At 38.5% G+C, this 23,627-nt stretch overlaps 1 pseudogene; it reads right to left on the reverse strand.

Annotated features, from left to right (window-relative positions):
• Positions 1 to 17,654: 17,654 nt before the first annotated feature.
• On the reverse strand, positions 17,655 to 18,711 carry LOC129470390 (reticulocalbin-1-like; annotated as a pseudogene).
• Positions 18,712 to 23,627: the final 4,916 nt, after the last annotated feature.

Genomic DNA, 23,627 nt, shown 5'->3' on the forward strand with positions numbered 1-23,627 from the left:
TCAGTTAGTGGTTTGGGAATAGGGTGAGAAGATTGACTACAAAGGTGCACAAAAGAAGTTTTCTATACCTTGAGTAAGTGGCAGTTACATGCTTGTATATTTTTGTTGATACTCAAAACCTCTGTCTGTGTCTAGAAATGATAGATTTTACTGTATGTAGATTATGTATCAGTAGGCCTGACTTTAAAAAAATAAAAATGAAGACGAGAGGGCATTCTAATTAGTGGTAATAGCAAGATAAAAAGGCATGCAAGTATGAGAGTGTGGTTTGCACAAGAGACTGCAAGCAGTTCAATATTAAAAGGGCATAACATTCAAAGCGAGAAGTGGCAAGCCATGGAGTCCTGAACTTTTCACTTGCATCTATAGCCTCCACCTTAAACTCATCACATCCAAAACTAAAGCCTGCATCCCTCTCTCCCGCGAGAGTACCATCATGGTTGTTGATGTCATTTTCCTAGTCACCAAAACTCTAAAGCTTGAAGACCTTCTTGACTGCTCCCCTTACCTGTCCACCAAATCCATGATGCTCTCTTGTAATGCCATGGTTTTTGTGGTTTTGATGGTAGCAAAAGTAGATGATGATGATGATAATAGTGGTTTTTTACTTCTCGTTTATATCATTCCTTCTTACTTCTTTGTTCTCACATGGTTTAAGCTTTTATTTTTTTTTCTCATCAGGATTGGCATGCCACACCTCTCACTGGTCTTAGTGCCTCTGGTCACTCTCCTTTCTTGCCAGATGAGTCTTCTGAAAATATCAACCTCATCCCATTGTGTTCTAATCAAAAATCAACTTGAGGTCCTTATCAATAAAAAGACTTCCTCTGCTGATCCTAATCTACTTTCTAAGTTTATTCCTCACTATACTCAGGTTAACAAACCGCTTCAGAGACAATGAACTTGAATTATTCATCCCCTTGTGTGCATTTCCTTCAGGACACATCATATAGCTCTGTCTGAGGTGCCCTTTCTTTTCCTCTCCACATATTTAAATCCCCCTCTTACACCATGACCCAGGAAAGTTCTGCCCCCGCACTCTGATTTCTCACCCCAGTAAGATTCTTTGAGTCATACTCTCCTCCTTCTCCAAACTTTATAGTATCTATTCTACCTATTTGGGTTATTGGTGGTTACATTGATAATGGTAGCTTGCATTTCTACAGCCCTTGAAAGATTTGAAAGCACTCTACTATTCATCATCTGGTTTGAGGCATTCTCAACAAACCTATGAGACTACTCCTATATTGCAGATAAGGCTCTACAGTGGATGGGGATTTGCTTAAGATCACACAGATAAGTAGTAAGTGTTCAAAATATTTTTAAAATAAGGGCATGAAGACAGAGCCAGAAAACTGATTTAGCAATCAAGAGGAAAAGGAAGGACTCTTTTAATGAGGAAATAAAACTAAAGTCAGAAAAAGACTACTTAAAGTCAGAATTTGACCAGGATTACATTAATATAGACCACACTATCTGCTTTGCCTTTGTGATACTGGTAGGATACATGAAATGGAAGCATTTATTCTATACAATTCAAAAAATACATTTTTTAAAAAAGCTTAAAACTGGGAAACTATACCTTCAGCTACCACTTATTTCTGTTTTCGCAACTATTAGAGCTGACTGTGTGGGTGAGTTAACTGCTGCATAAAAAGTGGAATTAAAATTAAAAAGCTCTTATGTATATTTTTATAGAACAGAAATAATTAAAATTAACTGTAACTCAAAATCCAGTTAGTAGAGTTGGCATTTAAATTGGCTGTTTAATTAGCAAAATTCTATATGATTAAAGTAGTCACTTGAAAATGTCTTTCAAAAGTAAAGCATTTTAATAAGCTCTAGTTCTTAGATGATCTACATAAGTTGATCTTTGTGTTCCCTTCTGGAATTGACTAGTTCTGCAGTTTGAGTTAACGAGTTTCTGGATTAGTACTTTAGAAGGAAGCTAATCAGAATAAAAGCAGAAAGTGAATCTTGTTTGACAATAAAATGTGCTAGGCCTCAAAAGACTGCTGGATGTCTTCAGTGTATAAAGGAATATAAGGGAGAAATCTTTTTCTTCATGTTAAAGTCTTAGAGCCCTATCTTACATTCTATATGAGTTATTGATTGGATGACTATTTTTGAGGCTGTTGATGAATCAGAGAATTCTTGAAGTTGTGCTCTTGACCTAATACATTTTTTAAGCAAAGGACACATTTTTCAAAACCCCTTACACACAACCATAGGAAGATCTTTAATAGAGGATATCTAGTTCAATCTCTCTTTTCCATTTAGAGCTAGACCGAAACCATAACCAGCAGATAAGGATTCAAGCAGTTTTTCAAATTCCCCATGACAGAAGCTAGCCAGATATTTACCAAATACGAAGTGTATTTGCTAAATACACTAGCAAAATACACTAGTTCCTCTTCTTGTGTACCTAGATAAACTACATTTTACATCTCCCTTACACCTAGAAGTGGGACCATATGATCAGTTCTTGTGAATGGAATGTGAGAAGGGAAGTGCCATTGCCCCATCAAGGCATTTTAAAGGAATGTGCCTTCCCCACCGGCTCTCCCTTTTCCCCTGAATGCTACGGAGGATGCCAGCATGCCTTTGAGGTGTCATGTTGAAGATGGCATAGCCACAGGATGGAAGGAGGCCTATCTTTAAAGGACTATGCACATCAGACCCTCCTACACACTATGATACACAACCCCACACCTCCCCACCTGCCCTCCACCACTCACTGCATTGATCTTCAAATTGAGTAAGAAATCAGGTGCCGCTTCATTTGGAGGATTGTTTACTATAGCATTGAATGTTGTTTTACCTGCTAACTCTACATTCCCCAAAAAGAAATTCCTACGTGACTATCTACCATGCAATGTCTAAACAATATTGCTTCTTTGTCCTTTTGTTCTAGTTGTATACGCTAGAGCCCAGTGGATTTTGTTCTTTTTGGGGCCAAGAACTCTATTAAACCTAGGAAAAATCCCAAACCCCTCTCCCCAGGAAAATAAGCAAACATACATACGCTCAAAACTTTGCCTAGAATTTCAAGATGTTTTCAGAACCTCAAAAAGATCAATATAACCCAGGCTAAGAACCCTGCTACTAGCAATTAGTTTACTACGAATGCAGAAGAACCCTAAGTAAGTAATAAGTGTATATTACTTCCAAGCTTTCCAATTTTACTCTTCTTTTCTTTTATATACAGCTTCCCACTCATATTTATGTCTTTGATCTTTGAATTTTAAAAACACAGAAAATTTAGGGCTTCAATACTGATTTTTCTCTCCCAAAGCAAAGATGTCAGTGTAACAGTCTCAATGCCAACCATCAATTCTGTGACCATGCCTTTTGATTTCTTTATCGACTGTGAGCAGTCTCTGCCTCAAAACGATCAGCGATGCAATGAATATTCTATGCCAGGCACTTCGCAATTACTTTTGGAAATGGAATCTTCACTTTCTAGCATAACCCTTAAGATTTTTTCAATTTTGCCCTTAAAATTCTCTCTAACCTCATCTCTCATCTGGCCCCAACATAAACTTTTTGTTCGAATAATATCACACGGTTCATAGTGCACTGAATCTACCATATTCTCTCATGACTCTGTGACATTGCCTGGAATGTTCTTTCTCTTGTCTGTCCAGGAACTCTTATTAATCTCTAAGATTCAGCTTAAGCATCAACTTTCTGATGCATCCCTGGCCTGCTCACTCCTTCTAAGTGAAGTGACTCCATAAATGCTCCTGCTGTATTTCCCACGCCCCTGTCATAGTCCTCATCACACACTGCTGGAATTTACTGCTCTGCTTCTCATTGGACTGTTAGCTCCTTTGGAGTAAAGAATTTTTTTTGTTTCTTGTTTTTGTTTTCATATTTTGTTTTGTTTTGTTTTTTGGGATGGAGTCTCGCTCTGGCACCCATGCTGTAGTGCAACGGTGCGAACTTGGCTCACTGCAATCTCGCCTCCCTGGTTCAAGTGATTCTCCTGCCTTTGGCCTCGTGAATAGCTGAGATTACAGGTGCAGGCTACCATGCCCAGCTAATCTTTGTGTTTTCAGTAGAGATGGGGTTTCGCCATGTTGGCCAGGCTGGTCTCAAACTCCTGACCTCAAATGATCCACCCGCATCAGCCTCCCAAAATGCTGGAACTACAGGGGTGAGCCACCGCACCCAGCCTCACTGCATATTCTTTATCTAGCATAGTACATAACACAGATTGAAGCATGTCATGTTCTCAAGGAATTCATCTTCAAGGCAGGTAGTTAAGCATACATGAAGAAAAACAACCAAATACAACATATCATGGCTTCATATCATATCATGACACCAAGGGAAGAATGCTTAAAGGATTATGGGAACACACAGGATAGAGCAATTAAGTTCTGAAAAAGTGGAATGTGATAGAGAAGAAAGGGGGTAAAGGAGACTCTCAGAGAAGACTTCACAGGAGAGGGAACTTCGGAGTTGGACCTTGAGAAATGAGTTGGAGTTTGCTAGAGAGAAGTGAGAAAGGGGATCTTCCTTCATAGTTCAAAGCTACTTGGAGATTTTGTTATTCTTATACAATTCAGCCAGTCCTGCCTAAATTGTAGACATTGAAAATTTAACCCTAAGTTCAGGTGAAACTGAAAAAAAAAATGGGTGAATTGGGTTTCTTAAAAATCAAACTGCCATGGAAACTGCTTTACCCAAAATTTTGGTCCACAGTCTTTATTAGATTATCTATTGGGGCAAATAAAGTTTAGTCATGTGAATAGGTCCCAACTTTGTCAGAAATATAATTGAGATCCAACTGTCTTTTATAAACCAGTGAGTCTGTACTGCTACCTCATGACTAGAATTCTACAATGAAAGTTATAAGATTCTTATGTGTGTATATGTGTTTCGGTGTGTTTACACATATGTCCATATGTTATGTTATATGTTGTATCTACATGGTAAAAATCTGGCATAGTCAACCAGAAATCCCTTAAGGAATTCTATTTAGATTGGCTTAGATAAGTAAGCACTCATACAAGTAATAATTAACCCTAATGCTTTTTAGTTCATGTGACTTAAGTAAATCTTCAATAAATAAGCTGGTTTTAAAATTGTTAGTAAAATAAAAATAGAAATGTCTTCAAAATTGTCAGCATACATTTTTGGTGCATTTACAGGTCACATTGTTTTATATTTGTCACCAATAGACGTTTTAAGGTGTTAGGGTTTGACACAAAGATTGTAAAACTATAAACCCAGCTGAAAACAGAATGATCTCTGTTTTTGAGATTTTCTGATGAGTAAGACCTCTTTGATTTTGTTGGTCATATAGTTTGGCTCTGTGTCCCCACCCAAATCTCATCTTTTAGCTCCCATAATTCCCAGGTGTTGTGGGAGGGACCTGACAGGAGATAATTGAATCATGGGGGTGTCTTTCCCATGCTGTTCTCATGATAATGAATAAGTATCATGAGATCCGATGGTTTTAAAAATGGGAGTTTCCCTGCATAAGCTCTCTTCTCTGGTCTGCTGCCCCGGGAGACGTGCCTTTCACCTTCTGTTATGATTGTGAGGTCTCCTCCACCACGTGGAACTGTGAGTCCAGTAAATCTCTTTCTTTTGTAAATTGCCCAGTCTCAGGTATGTCTATCAGCAGTGTGAAAATGGACTAACACAGTTGGTTTAATGAAAAAAGCTGTATCTTCTGAGTTATCAGCAAAGGGTCCATATATTTTATTTTAAGTTTCTTACTTAGATGAACATTTAATATTCAAGGCTATAAAAATGGTTAACGGACCAGGCACGGTGGTGCACACCTGTAATCTCAGCACTGAGAGGCTGAGGCAGGTGGGTTGCTTGAGCCCAGGAGTTTGAGACCAGCCTGGGTAACCTGGTGAAACCTTGTCTCTACAAAAAATACAAAAATCAGCCAGACATAGTGATGCATGCATGCCTGTAGTCCCAGCTACCCAGGAGGCTGAGGTGGGAGGATCACTTGAGCCCAGAAGGCAGAGGTTGCAGTGAGCCTTGATCGTACCACTGCACTCCAGCCTGGGCAACAGAGTGAGACACTGTGTCAAAAAAAAAAAAAAATGTTTAACAGGGAAAAAGCTTGAAATGATGACTAGCTTTCTCTAATATCTCGGTTTTCATAAGTAATCTAGGAAAACTGTTAAAAAATAAATACATTAGGTAAATGTAACTGGAATAAGCATCAAAAATAGTCAGGCATGATGGTGTGTGCCTGTAGTCTCAGCTACTCAGGAGAACTTTTATGTAATTTGAAATCTTAACAGTCACTAAATGTCTGGGTCATTTCCAAATAAGATTTTTAAAAACTGAAACAAATTGCTGAACATGAATAAGTTTATTCTTAGCTTCTTCAACTTTATTGAAGGATTAAATATATTTGGGTGTATTATACCTAAAAAATTATGTTATGGGGAGAAAGATATCTCTAAAAATTATAAGATAATTCTTATCTCAAAAATACTGATGTGACAGTTCAAAATTGGTTGCTAAAAATTAAAGTTACTAAGTTAAAATTCTATTTAATGTATATAGTTCTGTATATACATTAAATCTGTACATAAAGTGTACCCAAAAAGTAAAATGCATTTTAATAAGAAAAATTATAAGAAAGGCATAAAATATGTTCTTTTTTGAAGGAAAAAAGAATAATTTTGTCTAATTCACAGGCTATTTAAATAGTCTCCTATATCCAAACTCTGGATATAGGAAATAAATAGAAACAAGGTAGAAAGGAGTCAATAAGTAGGAGAGAGATGTGAAGAAAGTTTTGGATATGAAGATGTATTTTTGGTAATAAAAGTTAAAAAGAAGAGAGAATCATTTTGTACAAGGAAGATTTTTGTGTAGTAAATGTTTGTCCTAAAATAAAATGACTGGTCATCTAAGAAAGAGGAAGTGTAGAACAAAGCAGAAAATCCAAGCATGTCATCAGTCATCTGAGTAAGTCATAATAAGGTTCATGCAGGGGGAATTCATTTATTTATTTATTTATTTATTTATTTATTTATTTTTGAGCCGGAGTCTTGCTCTGTCACCAGGCTGGAGTGCAGTGGTGTGATCTTGGCTCACTGTAATCTCCACTTCTTGGGTTCAAGGGATTCCCATGCCTCAGCCTCCCGAGTAGCTGGAGTAGCGCGCACCACCATTCCCAGCTAATTTTTGTACTTCAGTAGAGACAGGATTTCACCATGTTGGACAGGATGGTTTCGATCTCCTGACCTGGTGATCCACCCGCCTCAGCCTCCTGAAGTGCTGGGATTACAGGTGTGAGCCACTGCGCCTTATTTTTTAAATTTGTGTGTAATCTAGTTGGCTACAATTAATTAGAAAGGAATTATTTAGAAGTCTTTCCGTAGATTGAGCTTTGATGGTAACCATACACTAATAGAAAACAAAAAATTTAGTCCCCCTATGTTAGAACAACAAGGTTTCCTCAAAGTATTGATTTGCTCTTAGTAAAATTAAAAGAGATTTTGATTAATTCTGAAATCTGTTTCTTTAACAGGCATCTTCTAAACTATAGACAGTTTCTATTTCTGCCAGATTTCTTTCTGAGATGTTTTAATTTCTCTAGTTTCAGTTGAAAATACTGTCTTTGTTATTCGGAATGCTTATTTTACTTATTAAGGTAAAAAAAAATTTGGAAGCATCTCAGCTTTATATCTCAGAAGTTCAACTTTTCCTGTACCTTGCTGCATGTGATTTGCAGGTCATACATCATTACCTTTAGTTTTTTTCCCCTTCAACAGGTATATTGTTTTGCTTGGCTGAGGTGATAACTCTCTCCTTCAACTTTTCTGTTAACTGTCATTAACTTTTTTTTTTCCTCTGGTTCTTATTCTGCTGTTATAGCCTGACACTAAAATGCTTACCCTGAAGTCCTGGAAAAGCAATATTTTCCTCCAGTATAACTTGATTCTGCACTCTTGGCTTTTCTTGATGTGTTTGAATTGTTCCATATAACTAGGAAACTTCCTATGTTGTTACTCTATTTGCCTCCTTAAGGTATCAGCTTTTTGTCTACATTACTCTATAATGTAGGGTACACACATAATTCTGGACACATTCTTCCTGTGTCTGATTAAAGTCAAGTACACTTTTCATCAGGTTTGATTTCCAGGTCATCTAAGTGGGCTTCCCATAAGTAGAAGCAATCACACCACAGGAGGTTTTTCTTTACCTTTTTGGTAAGTGGCCTAAAAAAAAACAAAAACAAATATTTTAAGTTTTATGAAGATATTTTCCTGTATTGTCTTTGTCTTTATTCTTTTTTTTTGTTTGTTTTTTATGTTATTGAGACAGAGTCTCATTCTTTCACCCAGGCTGCAGTACAGTGGCATGATTATGGCTCACTGCAGCCTTGATCTCCTGGGCTCAAGTGATTCTCCCACCTCAGCCTCCTAAATAGCTGGGACTACAGGCACACACCACCACCGCACCAGGCTGTTTGTTTGTTTGTTTGTTTTTGTTTTTGTTTTTGTTCTGTTTTGTTTTCAGAGGTGAGGTCTCACTATGTTGACCAGGCTGGTCACTAACTCCAGAGCTCAAGCAATGGCCTTCCAGATTATAGGTATAAGCCACCATGCCCAGCTAAGGTTTGTGATTTCTTAGGAAAACTGAACTTTAAAAGAGTAAGGTTTTCAGAGCCATGCAACTTTCTGTATTGCTTTTGAATTCTTTTGATTATTACTCTAGTTAAATGAATAAGTATTATTTTACAGTGACCTGTGACTGTTTTGATCAAGTGTTGTGAATATTTTGACATCTCTGGCAGGGTTCCCCAGGATCAAAATCCTAAATTAAGTCTTTTTGGCCTATAATTAACTTTGGGATTTTCCAGTTGGGTCCCTGGAAAGCATCAAAGAATGTATCTCTCATTTGTAGACATAGTAAATGATTAGGCTTACTTGGTAAATTGAATGGGAGGCATCGTCAAATGATAAGTGATACTAGATCTTCTTTCATTTACATTTATGGTTATGTTTCAAAAATTATGTAAATTCAGGCTGGGCACAGTGGCTCACACCTGTAATCCCAGCACTTTGGGAGGCCAAGGCGGGCAGATCACCTGAGGTCAGGAGTTTGAGACCAGCCTGGGCAACGTGGTGAAACCCCATCTCTAGTAAAAAATACAAAAGTTAGCCAGGCGTGGTGGCGCGCCTGTAATCCCAGCTACTCAGGAGGCTGAGGCAGGAGAATCACTTGAACCCAGGAGGCAGAGGTTACAGTGAGCTGAGATCCCGCCATTGTACTCCAGCCTGGGTGACAGAGTGAGACTCAGTCTCAAAAAAAAAAAAATTATGTAAATTCATAAGAATCTAATATGTTGTCAGTAATAATCTGGTTATGTTAAATCTTTTTAAAAGTTTTATTTGTAGGGTATGTTATTAATTTGAGTATTCTAAAGATTATATGAAATTTATAAAAGTCTGATGTTCCTGACGTGACTGTCAGTCATGACACTGGTTATCATCTTAAAATGCTGCAGGTAATTGGAATATCTAAATTTCCTCATTATAGGGAACTTTTATGAAATTTTAACCGTGGATATTCTAAATATTTGTCATCCATGGTTATTGTTTTGAATTATTCTCTAAAAGCATTTGCAACCAATGATAGTCCAAACTTGCTTTCTATGGAAAAGACTCTAACAAGCACTCTTGAGCACAGATTTCTGATAACTTTAAAATCGTTGGACTGAAAACATATTTCCAGAACTCTAATAAAGAGATTGATGGGTTCATAAAACTCCTACTCAAGATCAAGTGAAACAAAAAATTAATTACATAAAATTAATTAATTAACTGATCAAAATAATGTTTTTATGATGTTTATTTAAAACACTTTTGGTTCTTCACTTATTTTGTTTTCAAATTTAAGGAAGCTTTTTTTCATAAGCTATCTATAGTTTACAATAATTTGGTGAAGTAGACTTTTGTGAACAAAGATGGAAGCACTTGCTTTCTCTCCCATCTAATTACTCCAAAATTTAGAAACTATTCATAAATATTCTTATTTTTTTATCATATGATTGTTTCCATAAGTTCAATAAAAAAGAACTGTCCTCTCCTTATAAGCAGGATACAATTGGAAACATTGGTTTTACTACCAAGGCTTTGGCTAAAATGTCATATTTAAGAAGGTGAATAAAACATCTGCTTTCTATAGTTCACAATTTTACAGTAGTTAAGATTATCACTTCATGGAAGGCCAAATAATCTTAAGACTGTAAGTAAAATCTAAAGTCTGCTTTGGTTTGGCTTCCTAGCATCAAGAAGTTTTTAAGTCTAAAACCGCTATATAATCAATGCACAGAGAAAAAGGTATGTTTCTAAAGAAAAACTATAATAAACCTGTTACTAGATTGTAGCTCTGTGCATTGTTTTCAGGTTGTTTTCGGCTACCTGTAGACTTGAGTAGATCCTGAATTCTCCTCATTTCCTTCAATATTAGGCTACAACTTTCCAACTAAAAACAAACACAGAAAACTTTTCTTTTCCTAAATCCCTATAAGCTGAAACTAGATGAATTTCAGAAAGCAAGCCTCCTGTCTGATCGATGGGCCACACCAAAGTTCAACAAATCACCCAAAGTTATGATCAGACACATTCAAACTGCAAAGCCAGAGAAGCTGACATTTTCATACTATAGACAGATTTCCCCCAAGATGTTGGAATAAAACTTTATATCACAATGAGAGTCTTATCCCACTTAATGCCTACCTTTTTACTTGGCAGGATAATAGTGTAACTGAAATTTTACAATCAATACCTTCTGCTAGTAACTTAACAGAAACTATTCTAAGAATTTTAACCAATTCATTGGTTAAATAAGAAAATGTCTGTGCTATTGCCAATACCACAGGCTATACCTGGATAAATTTCTCTGGAAAAGTTGAGACCCATGTACACAAAATAAGAAAACAGGCCACATGATTACAACAGGTCTCACTTAATTCTCTACGGTAATTTGATGTATTCAGTTCGTTATCTTTAAGCCTAGGTTCATGGCTCAAAATCATTATGCAAACTAAAACTGTCATATTACTATTAATTTTACTTTGTATGTTCCCTTTTTAAACTTTGTGTCTGTTACTTGATAAATTTTTGCAGAAGTACAACTCCTAACAAAAAAAGAAGGCTCAGCACTTTGAGGTGATAACAAAATGCTACAGAAAAGACAAAATTAGACTTAATAATGGATTCCTGGTAGACTTAACCTGACAGCCACTCCCTTCAAATCTTCTTTATTGCTAAAACATGGCTAAAAGCGTTTTGACACTGACTCCTAGTCACCAATCACTCCCCACAACCAGGACAGGTTTATCCCAGCACCAAGGGACATTAAGACCTACCTACAGGATGATTGATCAGTGATGCTTTTGGACAAAGATCTTGACCAAAAGGAGGAAATGTGAAAGTTATCAGAATCAAAATGAAGTCACTAACGTTTAAACAAACAAAAAGCCTGACAAATAGAGCCATGAAGAGAGGTTTTCATGCTTTTATATCTGATAACAAAAGCTATCACAAAAGACTTTGCAAAAACTACCTCTTTGCATAAAGACCATCACAACCATACACAAAAAAAGGCTTCTGCAAGGACATCTGCCCAGCAACTGCTTGTTCAACCTCAGACTGGTGTCACCCTTGTCATTGATCCTTCTAGCTAAGTATAATTATTTCAAAACAATGATGTAATCCTCATTTTTTTTACTTTAAAAACCTTTGTCTTCCTTTACTTCCTTGAATATGCACATAATTTACTATGGCATGCATATTCCCATTACAATGCTCTATCCCCACTTAAATATCTTTTTCTCTTAGAGAGCCTCTTTTTGTGTGTTATTTAGGTTGACACATCCAAGCAAATTAATTAAACCCAAGGAGGAGAAGCATGGGAACCTCAGTTTATACAAAGTTGGTCAGAAGTGTACATGATAACCTATTGCTTATAATTGGCATCTGAAGTGTGGGCTGAGCTCTTAGCCTGTGAGATCTCCAGATAGATAGTGTCAGAATTGAAATGAATCATAGGACAGCCAGTTGGTGTCTCTTGGATATGTTGCGGGGAAAACCCCTCACACGTCTGGTCACATAAGTGTTCTGTGTTGAGTGTGACAGTATAGCAGAAAGAAAAAAAGAAAAAGCTTGTTTTTCCTTCAGATAGACTAAGCAGTTAGTATGTATCATGTTGATATAATTATTTCTCATAACTACCCTGAAAGATAGAAAATGTTATCCTCATTTTACAAAGGTTTAAACCCAAACTCAGATTTTTCCCTCCCAGGATGCTCTCTGACTGGATATCAGCATTGTTCTCACATGTGGTATATTCACTTTAAAAGCACAGCCTAAATGAATTAAAGAATAGCACATTTTCATGCCTTAAGCATTGCTTTGAATGCATGCTACCTTGTTTACCTTTATTGACTTTACACACATAAACCTGTGAGTTTAGATTCCAGAAATGCTTTATTCCCATTTTGTAAAGGGGAATTTTTTAACCTACTAGCTTATTATATCTTTCTTCCAATGTGTATTCTAGCTCCATGTTTTTTAAACTAATGCTAGGATTCTCAAACCAAGGTTCACCATGAGGATCAGGCATTCTTTAGATAAAGCTATTTCCTTATTAACATTATTAACCTCTCCTATTATCCTGTGGAGAAATCTATTACAAAAACGGTATTAGTTGGAATAGACTGGGTTATATTGTAGTAACAAATCAATCCTGAATTCTCAGTGGCTTAGCATAGTAAAGTTTTTGTTTGTTTGTTTGTTTGTTTTGTTTTGCTTTGAGACTAGGTCTTGCTCTGTAGCCCAGGCTGGAATACGGTGGCATGATCACAGCTCACTGTAGCCTCGAACTCCCAGGCTCAAGCAATCCTCTCACCTCAGCCTCCTGAGTAGCTAGGACTACAGCATTTGCCACCATGCCCAGCTAACTTTTTTATTTTTTGTAGAGACAGAATCTCACTATGTTGGCCAGGCTGGTCTCGAACTCCTAGACTCAAGTAGTCCTTCTGCCTCAGCTTCCCAAAGTGCTGGGATTGTAGGCATGAGCCACCACACCCAGCCAATAGTGAAAATTTATTTTGCTCATTATACATGTCTATCACAGGTCAGCAAAAGTCTCTGCTCCATGTAGTCACTCAGAGACCCAGGTTAGCCAATGCCCACCAACTTGTAGATGCTCCATGGGGAATACACAACTTCCTCAATCAGGAGAAAACAGAGACTAGAAAATTATACATAGACTTTTTACTACCTCTGTCTGAAAATCAATTTTGCTTTCATTTTATTGGCCAAAGCTAGTCATATGAGCTCACTAACTACAAGGGGGCTGGAAAACGCAGGAAGATCAAATGAAACAATTGATAAGTGTTACTGGCTCTGTTACAAATCATATAATAATTTTCTAGGCTTTCATTTATCTTCTAGTCCTTTGACTTAGAGGGCAAAATGAATTATTGGTCACAGTGCATCAACTCACTTTAAAATTTTGTTTTGTTTTGCTTTTGATGCCCATTTAGAATCTGTATATATTTGCATTTGCTTAAGCATTATTCTGGAGGTGGGGAAGTGGTTTCTTCATGTATCAGCTAACACTTTCCATTGAGGCAAAATAGGAATCTGTAATATTCGCTCTTTTACATTTTTATCTTTATTATTTTACACTATGATTTAGATATGTGACCCTACTCTGAAAATAAGGAAGATATTCTTTTATATGTAGATGACATGCCTCCATTTCAAATACTCCAAGATTGGCTTTAAGAGAGAATCAACCTTCCTATCCCATTACTTCCCCAAAAAAGAGCTAGAGACCAAGTACTCTAGAATTAAACTCATTATTTTTGTTCACTATTACCCAACATTAAACTGGTTCATAATTTACAACCCCATAAGTCCATTATCAATATTTTACACTTTAACTTAATATGTTCACCAGGAAATTATATTTCTTAAAGTTATACACTCTGTAGTTCCTTTTCTGAAATAGTTTTATGGCTAAGGCCAATGTTCAATTATAGTTGCTCAAAAGTTTTTCCAAGGTAAAATAATTGTGAACATGATTAGAGTGAAGGAATTTGACCTTCTGAGATCTCATTTATCTGTGTTTTAGAGCTCATCACATACTACTTTTGGAGAAGAATCTTGCCCTCTGCAAAGGTGTTGCCACAGGCATCTCTGTGCAGAGGTGAGGTGGCTGCCTTATTAGGATTCTGAACTGTGCTCCCAGTCATTCCTAACTAATACCTGAGTGGCCCACTAAATGACTAATGACTAGGTAGCATATACAGCGTGTTTATGTTGGACAAAGGGATGATTCACATCCCAGGCAAGACAGAGTGTGATGGCAGGAGATTTCACCACACTGCTCAGAACAGCCTACAATTTAAAATGCATGAATTATTTCTGAAATTTTCCATTGGATATTTTCAAATCATGATTGACTGCAGTAAATGAAATCATGGAAAATGAAATCGTGGATAAGGAGGGACTACCATACTCACAGTTACGGCCTGACCTTAACAAGAGAATGAAGGGCCTCTCACTATGTTCTGTGCTCCAATCTTGCTCTTAGCTTTATGTTACTTTTTTTTTCTTTTTTTACTTTAAGTTCTGGTATACATGCGCAGAATGTGCAGGTTTGTTACATAGGTATACATGTGCCATGGTGGTTTGCTACACCTATCAACCCTTCATCTAGGTTTTAAGCCCTGCATGCATTAGGTATTTGTCCTAACGCTCTCCCTGCCCTTTCCCCCAACCCCCTGACAGGCCTTGGTGTACGATGTTCCCCTCCCTGTGTCCATGTGTTCTCTCCCACTTATGTTCAACTCCCACTTATGAGTGAGAACATGCAGTGTTTGGTTTTCTGTTCCTGTATTAGTTTGCTGAGAATGATGGCTTCTGGCTTCACCCATGTCCCTGCAAAGGACATGAACTCATCCTTTTTTATGGCTGCATAATAGTGCATGGTGTATATATGCCATATTTCCTTTATCCAGTCTATCATTGATGGCATTTGGGTTGGTTCCAAGTCTTTGCTATTGTGAACAGTGCTGCAATAAACATACATGTGCATGTGTCTTTATAGTAGAATGATTTATAATCCTTTGGGTATATACCCAGTAATGGGATTGCTGGGTCAAACGGTATTTCCGGCTCTAGATCCTTGAGGGATCATCACACTACCTTCCACAATTGTTGAACTAATTTACATTCCCACCAACAGTGTAAAAGCGTTCCTAAACTCTGATGTTCCATTTACTCTGGTTCCCTCATTTTATTTTGCTTTATTATTTGTAGCTTTTTAAGCTGTTAAAACCTTTTTGGAACCACACAAGGTATCAACTGACCTTGCAAAGTTTACTAACAAATGGCTAGATGTGGTGGCTCATGCCTGTAATGCCAGCACTTTGGGAGGATGAGGCAGGCAGATTGATTGAGGCCAAGAGTTCGAGACCAGCCTGGCCAACGTGGTGAAACATCCTCTCTACTAAAAATACAAAAATTAGCCGGGCTGGTGGTGCACACCTGTAGTCCCAGCTACTCAGGAGGATGAGAGAGGAGAATCACTTGAACTTGGGAGGCGGAGGTTGCAGCGAGCCAAGATGGCACCACTGCACTCCAGCCTGGGCGAGACTCTATCTCAAAAACAAGCAAACAAACAAAAAGTTCACTAATAAGAAAGCATACATTAGTTATAGAAAACTTGACCTAGTATATGCCTGTTCTTTCTTCCTATCCTCCCTCACCTTTCACAGTTGCATTTTCAATTGCAAAAGAAAGATATGTCTTTCATGCATTCCAAAACTGACTGTATTGAATTGCCTTGAGAGTGAAAATTCTAGAGTGAAAACATAGGGAGAATTCAAAATATCTGTGTTGATGAAGCCATCCTTTTTTTTCTTTTTCTTCAACTTTTAAGTTCCAGGGTACGTGTACAGGATGTACGTGTGCTTACTGTTACATAGGTAAGCATGTGCCATGGTGGTTTGCTTCACAAATCATCCCATCACCTAGGTATTAAGCCCAGCATCCACTATCTATTCTTCCTGATGCTCTTCCTCCCCCCCCACCACCCCCCTCCCCACAGGCCCCAGTGTGCATTGTTCCCTGGCATGTGTCCATGTATTCTCATCATTCAGCTCCCTCTTATAAGTGAGAACATGCGGTATTTTGTTCTCTGTTCCTGTGTTAGTTTCCTGAGGATAATGGGATGAAGACATCTTTAATGAAGACACCATAAACCCACAGTAGGTCTTAGCACTTTTCTCTGTCTTAAACCTATCTCTCTTTATTTTTTTAATTCCTAAGGGGGATCCTTTATTTCATTCACCTCCTCCTTATAAGGTGAAATTTTAATAAGTACAGGTTGTGTCTGCCAATTCAGTCCATGGCTCAGAATATCACCTTGTCCTCATTCCATAGTATAAGCTGTTCTCAGGGGAGAGGCCTGAGGGTCATGGATTCACTGGACTGGATGGGACATGATCCAGAACTTTACTACATTTGGCTTCCCAAGGATCCCACCACCTCCTTCTAATCAGTGATCATCAAGGAAATGCATTGTATTCCTATTCACTATTTCAAAGATCAGGCCTACCTCACTGGCATATCAAGAAAGTTTTCTCAAGTATATTTAGTGTTTATAATTTTCCTATAGTTCTCCAAATGTATGACATTCATCTTTTTCCCTACCTCTAAATTCCTTTCTTTTTCACATTATCTTTCTTGATTGCTTTTTAGTAGAAAAACAAAGACATGGATTTATTGTGCATATTAGCAGGTCCATCCTGGAAAATGCATGGAGGTTTCATACACACCACTTACAGTAACAGCTCAGAGTTAAAGTCGAGAAGGAAAAATCTGAAATATTAGACTTATTCTGAAATAAGCTTACCTAGGATGATACACTTTTGATCAGAATTTCTACTTTCCAACTCGTTAACAGTGGCAAATATACAAAATCTGGTAGTTAAAATACATAGCAGTCACTTCATATTACTGCCTCCCCCAACCCACCCAACTTCTGAAGAACAGAGCTTTTTCAAGCTTTATTCCCCTTTGAGTTTGAATTAAAAAAAAAATTAATAAAAAGAAGTGGGTTTTTTTTGTTTGTTTGTTTTTGAGACAGAGTCTCATTGTGTCGCCCAGGCTGGAGTGCAATGGCACGATCTCAGATCACTGCAACCTCCAACTCCCAGGTTTAAGTGATTCTCCTGCCTTAGCCCCCCAAGTAGCTGGGACTACAGGTGCCCACCACCACGCCTGGCTATTTTTTTTGTGTGTGTATTTTTTTAGTAGAGACGGGGTTTCACTATGTTGGCCAGGCTGGTCTTGAACTCCTAACCTCGTGATCTGCCCGCCTCAGCCTCCCAAAGTGCTGGGATTACAGGCTTGAGCCAGAACGCCCAGCTGAAAAAAAAAAAAAAACTTTTAAAAAGTCATGTTGTACCAATATATCCCCAGAGAGAACTGCAGTTTACCAAGGTTTTCATGTGTTTTGAGAGAAATCTTACTGAAAGAATAGTGATGTCCATTTCCCAGTAAATACCGAGTGAAAAAATTTTTATACCCCAATCTGAGGTATAAACTTGCTTTTTTAGGAACACAACTGCTGTAAATTAGACAATTGTAGCAACCATCCAAGACAATAACAACGCCTATGACAGTCTGCCATATTCTGGTGAGTGTCTATCAAAGCTTATCATGATTTTTTGTGAGATCTTCCCCATAATTGGTAGCTTGGCTTCCAACAAACATGTTCCAGTTCTCCAATATTTCCTCTCTAGCCTCTCATCCTTGTTTTTGTCTGACTCATATACTAGATGCCTGGCCTCACCCTGTGCATGATCATAATCTTGAGGGAGGATCCAGTGGCAAATCTCGTCTTTGTCCAACTTCCAGTCCTTGTTCAGATCCCGGAATTCGTTAAATTGCTCCCGTTCTGATAAAACCCAGTCTGGCTCAGAGCCATTCTCCTCATGGGAAAACATATCCACAATATATTCATCCTGATCCAAAAACCTATCCCCGTTCTTGTCGTTGTCCTCCAGGGTTTCCAAAACCACAATTTCCTTCATATGCTCAAACTCTTCAGGATGCAGAAAGGCAGTGAACTCCTCCCGAGTGGCTGTCAGGGCACCATCGAGGTCTGCAGCTTTGAATCTTCTCTCGTCACGTGGCAGCATCTTTTTAAAGATGTGATGATCTGAAGAATCATGAAACTCCGCGGAGTTTCCTAGGTCATAGGTGGCTTGTTTGTATTCTTCCTAGTGAATTTTATCATCCTTGTCCCTATCGTAATCCCGCCAGACTTTGGCGACATTATCGAAGATGTATCTTTTCTGCACCCGTTTGATCCAGGTTTTCAGCTCCTCAGTAGTGACAAAGCCATCTCCATCATTGTTGATTCGATCAACAATCTTCCCTAGCCTCTCCTTGCTCTTGTCCGGGGTGAGCTGGTCAAAGGTCTTAGAGTCCTCCTTGCCCAGGAAGGCCTCATGGCCGTACTGGAAGCTCTGGTTGACCTCTGGGAGCCGCTCGCCCAGCTCCGAGTCAGGCCGCACCACGCGCTCCTTGCGCACGGTGGGCTTGGCCCGCAGCGCCCGCAGGCCAGCACCAGCGCCAGCAGCAGCCCCAGGACGAGCCCCAGGCTGCGGCTGCGGCCACCGCGCGCCATGGTCCCAAGAAGAGGGCGGCCGGGACGGAGGCGCCGAGTGAGCGACCACAGCGGCAGCTCGGGAATCCGGGGTCTCGGAGCGCGGCGGCGGCGGCGGGGCTGCGGCGGCGGGGCTGCGGCCAACGTGGAGAAAGGGACCCGCCAGTCTCTCCGCCAAGGTCCGCCCCGCTCCGGAGCAGCGGTGCGCGCCCCCCGGGCCTTGGGCTGGGAAGCTGCGGGCAGCCAATCTATTTCTATCCATAGTGAACCATAGATGTATGGTTGAGTGGGGCCGCAAAAATGGCAATTTTGCTCAACAACCTCATCTCTTCCAACTTCTACACATAATCACAAAATGCATTGCCCATAACAATAGATTCTTCTCTGAAGAAAAGAGACTCAGACAAGTGGCAGTCCGTCATTTCATTCTGTAACAAACTCCTGCCAAAGCTTCATGACTTACCTAAATATTTATCTTGGTCTTAGAATTAGGAAGGAAGATTATAATTATTGGGATGTATATTAACTCATATATTTCATTCAAAAATGAAGTCTTTTTTTTTTATTCTGATAAAAGTAAGCGTGAATCTCCACACAGTGACTCATGCCTGTAATCCTAGCACTTTGGGAGGCTGAGGTGGAAGGATTGCTTCAGTCCAGGAGTTCAAGACCAGCCTAGGCAACATCGTGACACTCCATTTCTAAAATAAATAAGTAAATAAATAAATAAATAAATAAATAAATGCCTGTAGTCCCAGCTGCTCAGAACGCTGAGATGGGAGGATCGCTTGAGCCTGAGAGATTAAGGCTGCACCTCTTCATTCCTGCCTGGGCAGCAGAGTGATACCCATTCACAGAAAAAAAAAAAAAAAAAAAAAAAGGGGAAAGTATGATTTGGCTCATTGGTTTGCAAAACAACTGGTTTGGCCAATTATTTTACACGTTGGATGTTTTCCTAGATTGAATGAACTAACCCTGAAGCTCCAAGAATTTTACCAAAAATAAGTAAATCACATATCAGGTGAAATATTATATTTGCAAAGGTGAACTAACAACTTTTAGATTTTCCTAGCATTTTCTGTGTATATTGAGATGCCTCTAAGTGAAAGAGTAAGAGCAACTGATAATCATCTGATAACTGTTAGTGAAGCCTCTTTGGGAGACTTCCCAGAAATGAAATTACTCTAATGACTGAGCAACAAATATATTTGCAAGTTAGGTAGTTTCTAATTCCATGATTTCAACATAATTGAAGGAGCACCTAATCGTGTTGTCAGTTAGGTAATTTAAAATAAAAATGCAGCCTGGCGCAGTGGCTCATGCCTATAATCCCAACGCTCCGGGAGGCCGAGGTGGACGGATTGCTTGAGCCCAGGAGTTTGAGACCAGCTTGAGTAACATGGTGAAATTCTATATGTACAAAAAATATATATATAAATTAGCCAGGCATCGTGGCATTTGCCTTCAGTCCCAGCTACTCAGGAAGCTGAGGTTGGAGGATCGCTTGAGCCTGACAGGTTGAGACTGCAGTGAGCCGTGATTGTGCCATTGTACCCCAGCCTGAGTAACAGAGTGAGGGACATGGATGAAACTGGAAATCATCATTCTCAGTAAACTATCACAAGGACAAAAAACCAAACACCACATGTTCTCACTCATAGGTGGGAATTGAAAAATGAGAACACATGGACACAGGAAGGGGAACATCACACTCCAGGGACTGTTGGGGGGTGGGGGAGGGGGGAGGGACAGCATTAGGAGATATACCTAATGCTAAATGACAAGTTAATGGGTACAGGAAATCAACATGGCACATGGGTACATATGTAACAAACCTGCACATTGTGCACATGTACCCTAAAACCTAAATTATAATTAAAAAATAAAAAATAAATAAATAAATAAATAAATAAAAATAAACAAAAAATTAAATAATAAATAAAATAAAAATACAATTTTTTAGCACATAACTTGAACGAAGTTTTAAAAATTGAATAATACTGCCACGATAAAGCCTTCTATTCCCCTTAGTTACTTGTGGGAGTAAAGATTTCTCAGATTGTACATCATTAAAATTAAAAAATAGAATCAATACTGAAAATCCCATCTTCTTCTAGTGATAAGTAATCGTAAGTAATAGTAATCCACAGACAGACTTAAAATGTGGGTAGTAAGAGTCGCCATATCATTGTGCTGCTGTGAAGAGTAAGTAAACTAAAAGGAAAAGGATTTAGGCAATGCCTGGCACATAATAAATGTCAATATATGTTAACTACTACTATTATTATTCCTATTATCATTATTACCACTGCAGGTGGCGTAGAGGTGACAATGATATAACTAACAGCTATCTCCACATGCATTTCCAAAATGGTTTATATTAATAATTAGTTAACAAATCATAACATATATACATTGTTTTGGTATATTGGTACTGAAAATAATTTTAAAACCTCAGTCTAGAAAAGCATTTTTAGCATAGAGCCCTAAAATCGCAGAAAATAAAAGTGCCTTGGGTTCAGTTTTTATACATATTATTGTGGCAGAGAAGTATAAAATGATTTATTAAAGATTTCTAAGCATTAAAATACATTAGTTTAGGGTAAAATTATACTTTAGGGAAATATAATTGAAATGAGTTCAAGAAAAAAGCTGACGATGAACATTTCTGTGTTAAAGAAGAGTTTGCTTATGTATTTTTTAATGGTTTATGATAAATATTAAATTGGTACAGCTTTTGGATTTCATATGATATATTTAAAAGAGTGATATAACCATTTTACCTTAAAATGTCAGAATAGGCAGGAAATTATACACTTTGCAACTACTTAAGCCTACGTTGGAAAATTTTCTTAAAAATGTTATTGACCAGGCACATGTATTTTGAAAATATTAAGAACACTTCCCTGGAGCTCCGTCTTTGATTTTCCACTCAACTGTACAACCACCTGAGTTGTAGAGTGTACTCACACTCATTGTTCAATTAGCGTCTTTGTAATCACCTCTAACTGTTGAAGGAGTCTCTGAACAGGCATCTCCGCATGTGACCTTTCATTTAGTTTATATTCCCAAGTATCTATGGAACATCTCCAGTTATTGTTTTACTAACAACCTCAAGCACGACTTGTTGAAACCAAACTTATTTCTTTTCCAAACTCTTACCCTGTATTTGTTAGTACATTTTTTAATGACAAAGGACCCAATACAAATGAAGTTTGTTAAAAGGAATCTATTGGCTCACACAACTAAAACCTTGAGTAAGAGAGAGAGTTCGGACATGACTGGATTCAAGACTCAAGTCTTATTTTCGAAATTTGGCCTCTCTCCACACCCTGACTTTTTCTTCTATTGTGGTGGTAGCAGGCACAGTGTCCATGTGATAGCAAGTGGCTGCCACAACTCCAGATTTAACAGTCTCTGAGCTCTAAACTCAGCAGGCAAGAATATCAACCTCCATCTTAGAAACTTCATTTCATCAAAAGGGGCCAGGCGCAGTGGCTCATGCCTGTAATCCCAGCACTTTGGGAGGCCAAGGCAGGTGGATCACTTGAGACCAGGAGTTCAAGACCAGGCTGGCCAACATGGTGAAACCCCATCTCTACTAAAAATACAAACATTAGCCAAGCATGGTGCACGCTCCTGTAATCCCAGCTACTTGGGAGGCTGAGGTGGCAGAGTCACTGGAACCTGGGAGGTGGATGTTGCAGTGAGGCAAGATGGCGCCACTGCATTCCAGCCTGGGCAACAGAGCAAGACTCCATCTCAAAAAAAAAAAAATCCACTAGACATTCTCACTAACACTCCAACCTAGTTCTACAATGACTCTTCCTCTAGTTGGTCCCCACACTTATTTTGTCACTGGAATATGATGGTTGTTAACAGTGAAGACAGAAGAAGCTATCTGGGCTTAAATTCCGCCTCTATGCTTTCCTAGCTCTGCAAATTTGGGCAGGTTTACTGAACTGCTCTTTGCTTTAGTCTCTTCGCCTATAAAATGTGGGTAGTAGTAGTACCCTCTTCATAAGGTTGCTATAGGAAGTAAATAAGCTAATTTACATAAAACACTCAGATAATATCTGGCACATAAAAACTTCCCTATGAACATTAGCTATTGCTATCATAAATATTATTCCCCCTACATTTATCACATAGGTGACAAAGATTAATAATGGGAGATTTTAGCCCATGCACATCAGTTCATGTCTGGTCTCACACTGCTTTTCCATCTTTATTTTCTGTTATGAGCCAATATTTAGTTACTCTAGGAGGCTGTCATCCATTTTTCCTCCCATTCCATGTATTTACTATTTTCTGTTTCTCTGTTTTGTTCAGTCTATCGATTTTTCCTGAAATGCTTCTGCTTTGTATATCTAGGATGCCATGGTTTGGTATTGGTGTTTATGTTTCTTTTGATTTGGTTTGTGCTAAAATAATTGCAGGCTGAGTTGCAATTTTCAAACCAATAAAAGGCGAAATAGTCAAAAGCATGCCTGTTCCTAGTTTGACGTTTGGTAATAGCCAATGCAACCTTTTTTTCTAGCAGCAAAATTGGGAACTTGTTGAGAAAGAGAGATAGATTGAGAAAGAGATACTGAGAGAGATATTGAGAGAAAGGGAGCAATACTGAAAGAGAGAGAGAAATTGAGAGAATGCTACTGGTAAACAAATACACACACACACGCACACACACACACACACACACACACTTCATTATGAAACCTGAGCAGAACACGCTGTTAACTGTTCGGGGGCAAACTGGAGTTTGGTGGAGTGAGCTAGCATCCTGGAATGAATAGGCTAAGCATCCCATAATTGACTACTCTGATCTCCTGACAATCTGTGGGACCAAAAATGTGTGCTAATAGGATTACTTACTTTCTCTACTTTGTCAGAAACAAGGACATTTGAAAAAGTTCTGGAAATTTTGAGTGTGTTCC

This window comes from Symphalangus syndactylus, chromosome 2, assembly GCF_028878055.3.
Source record: "Symphalangus syndactylus isolate Jambi chromosome 2, NHGRI_mSymSyn1-v2.1_pri, whole genome shotgun sequence".
Taxonomy (NCBI): Eukaryota; Metazoa; Chordata; class Mammalia; order Primates; family Hylobatidae; genus Symphalangus; species Symphalangus syndactylus.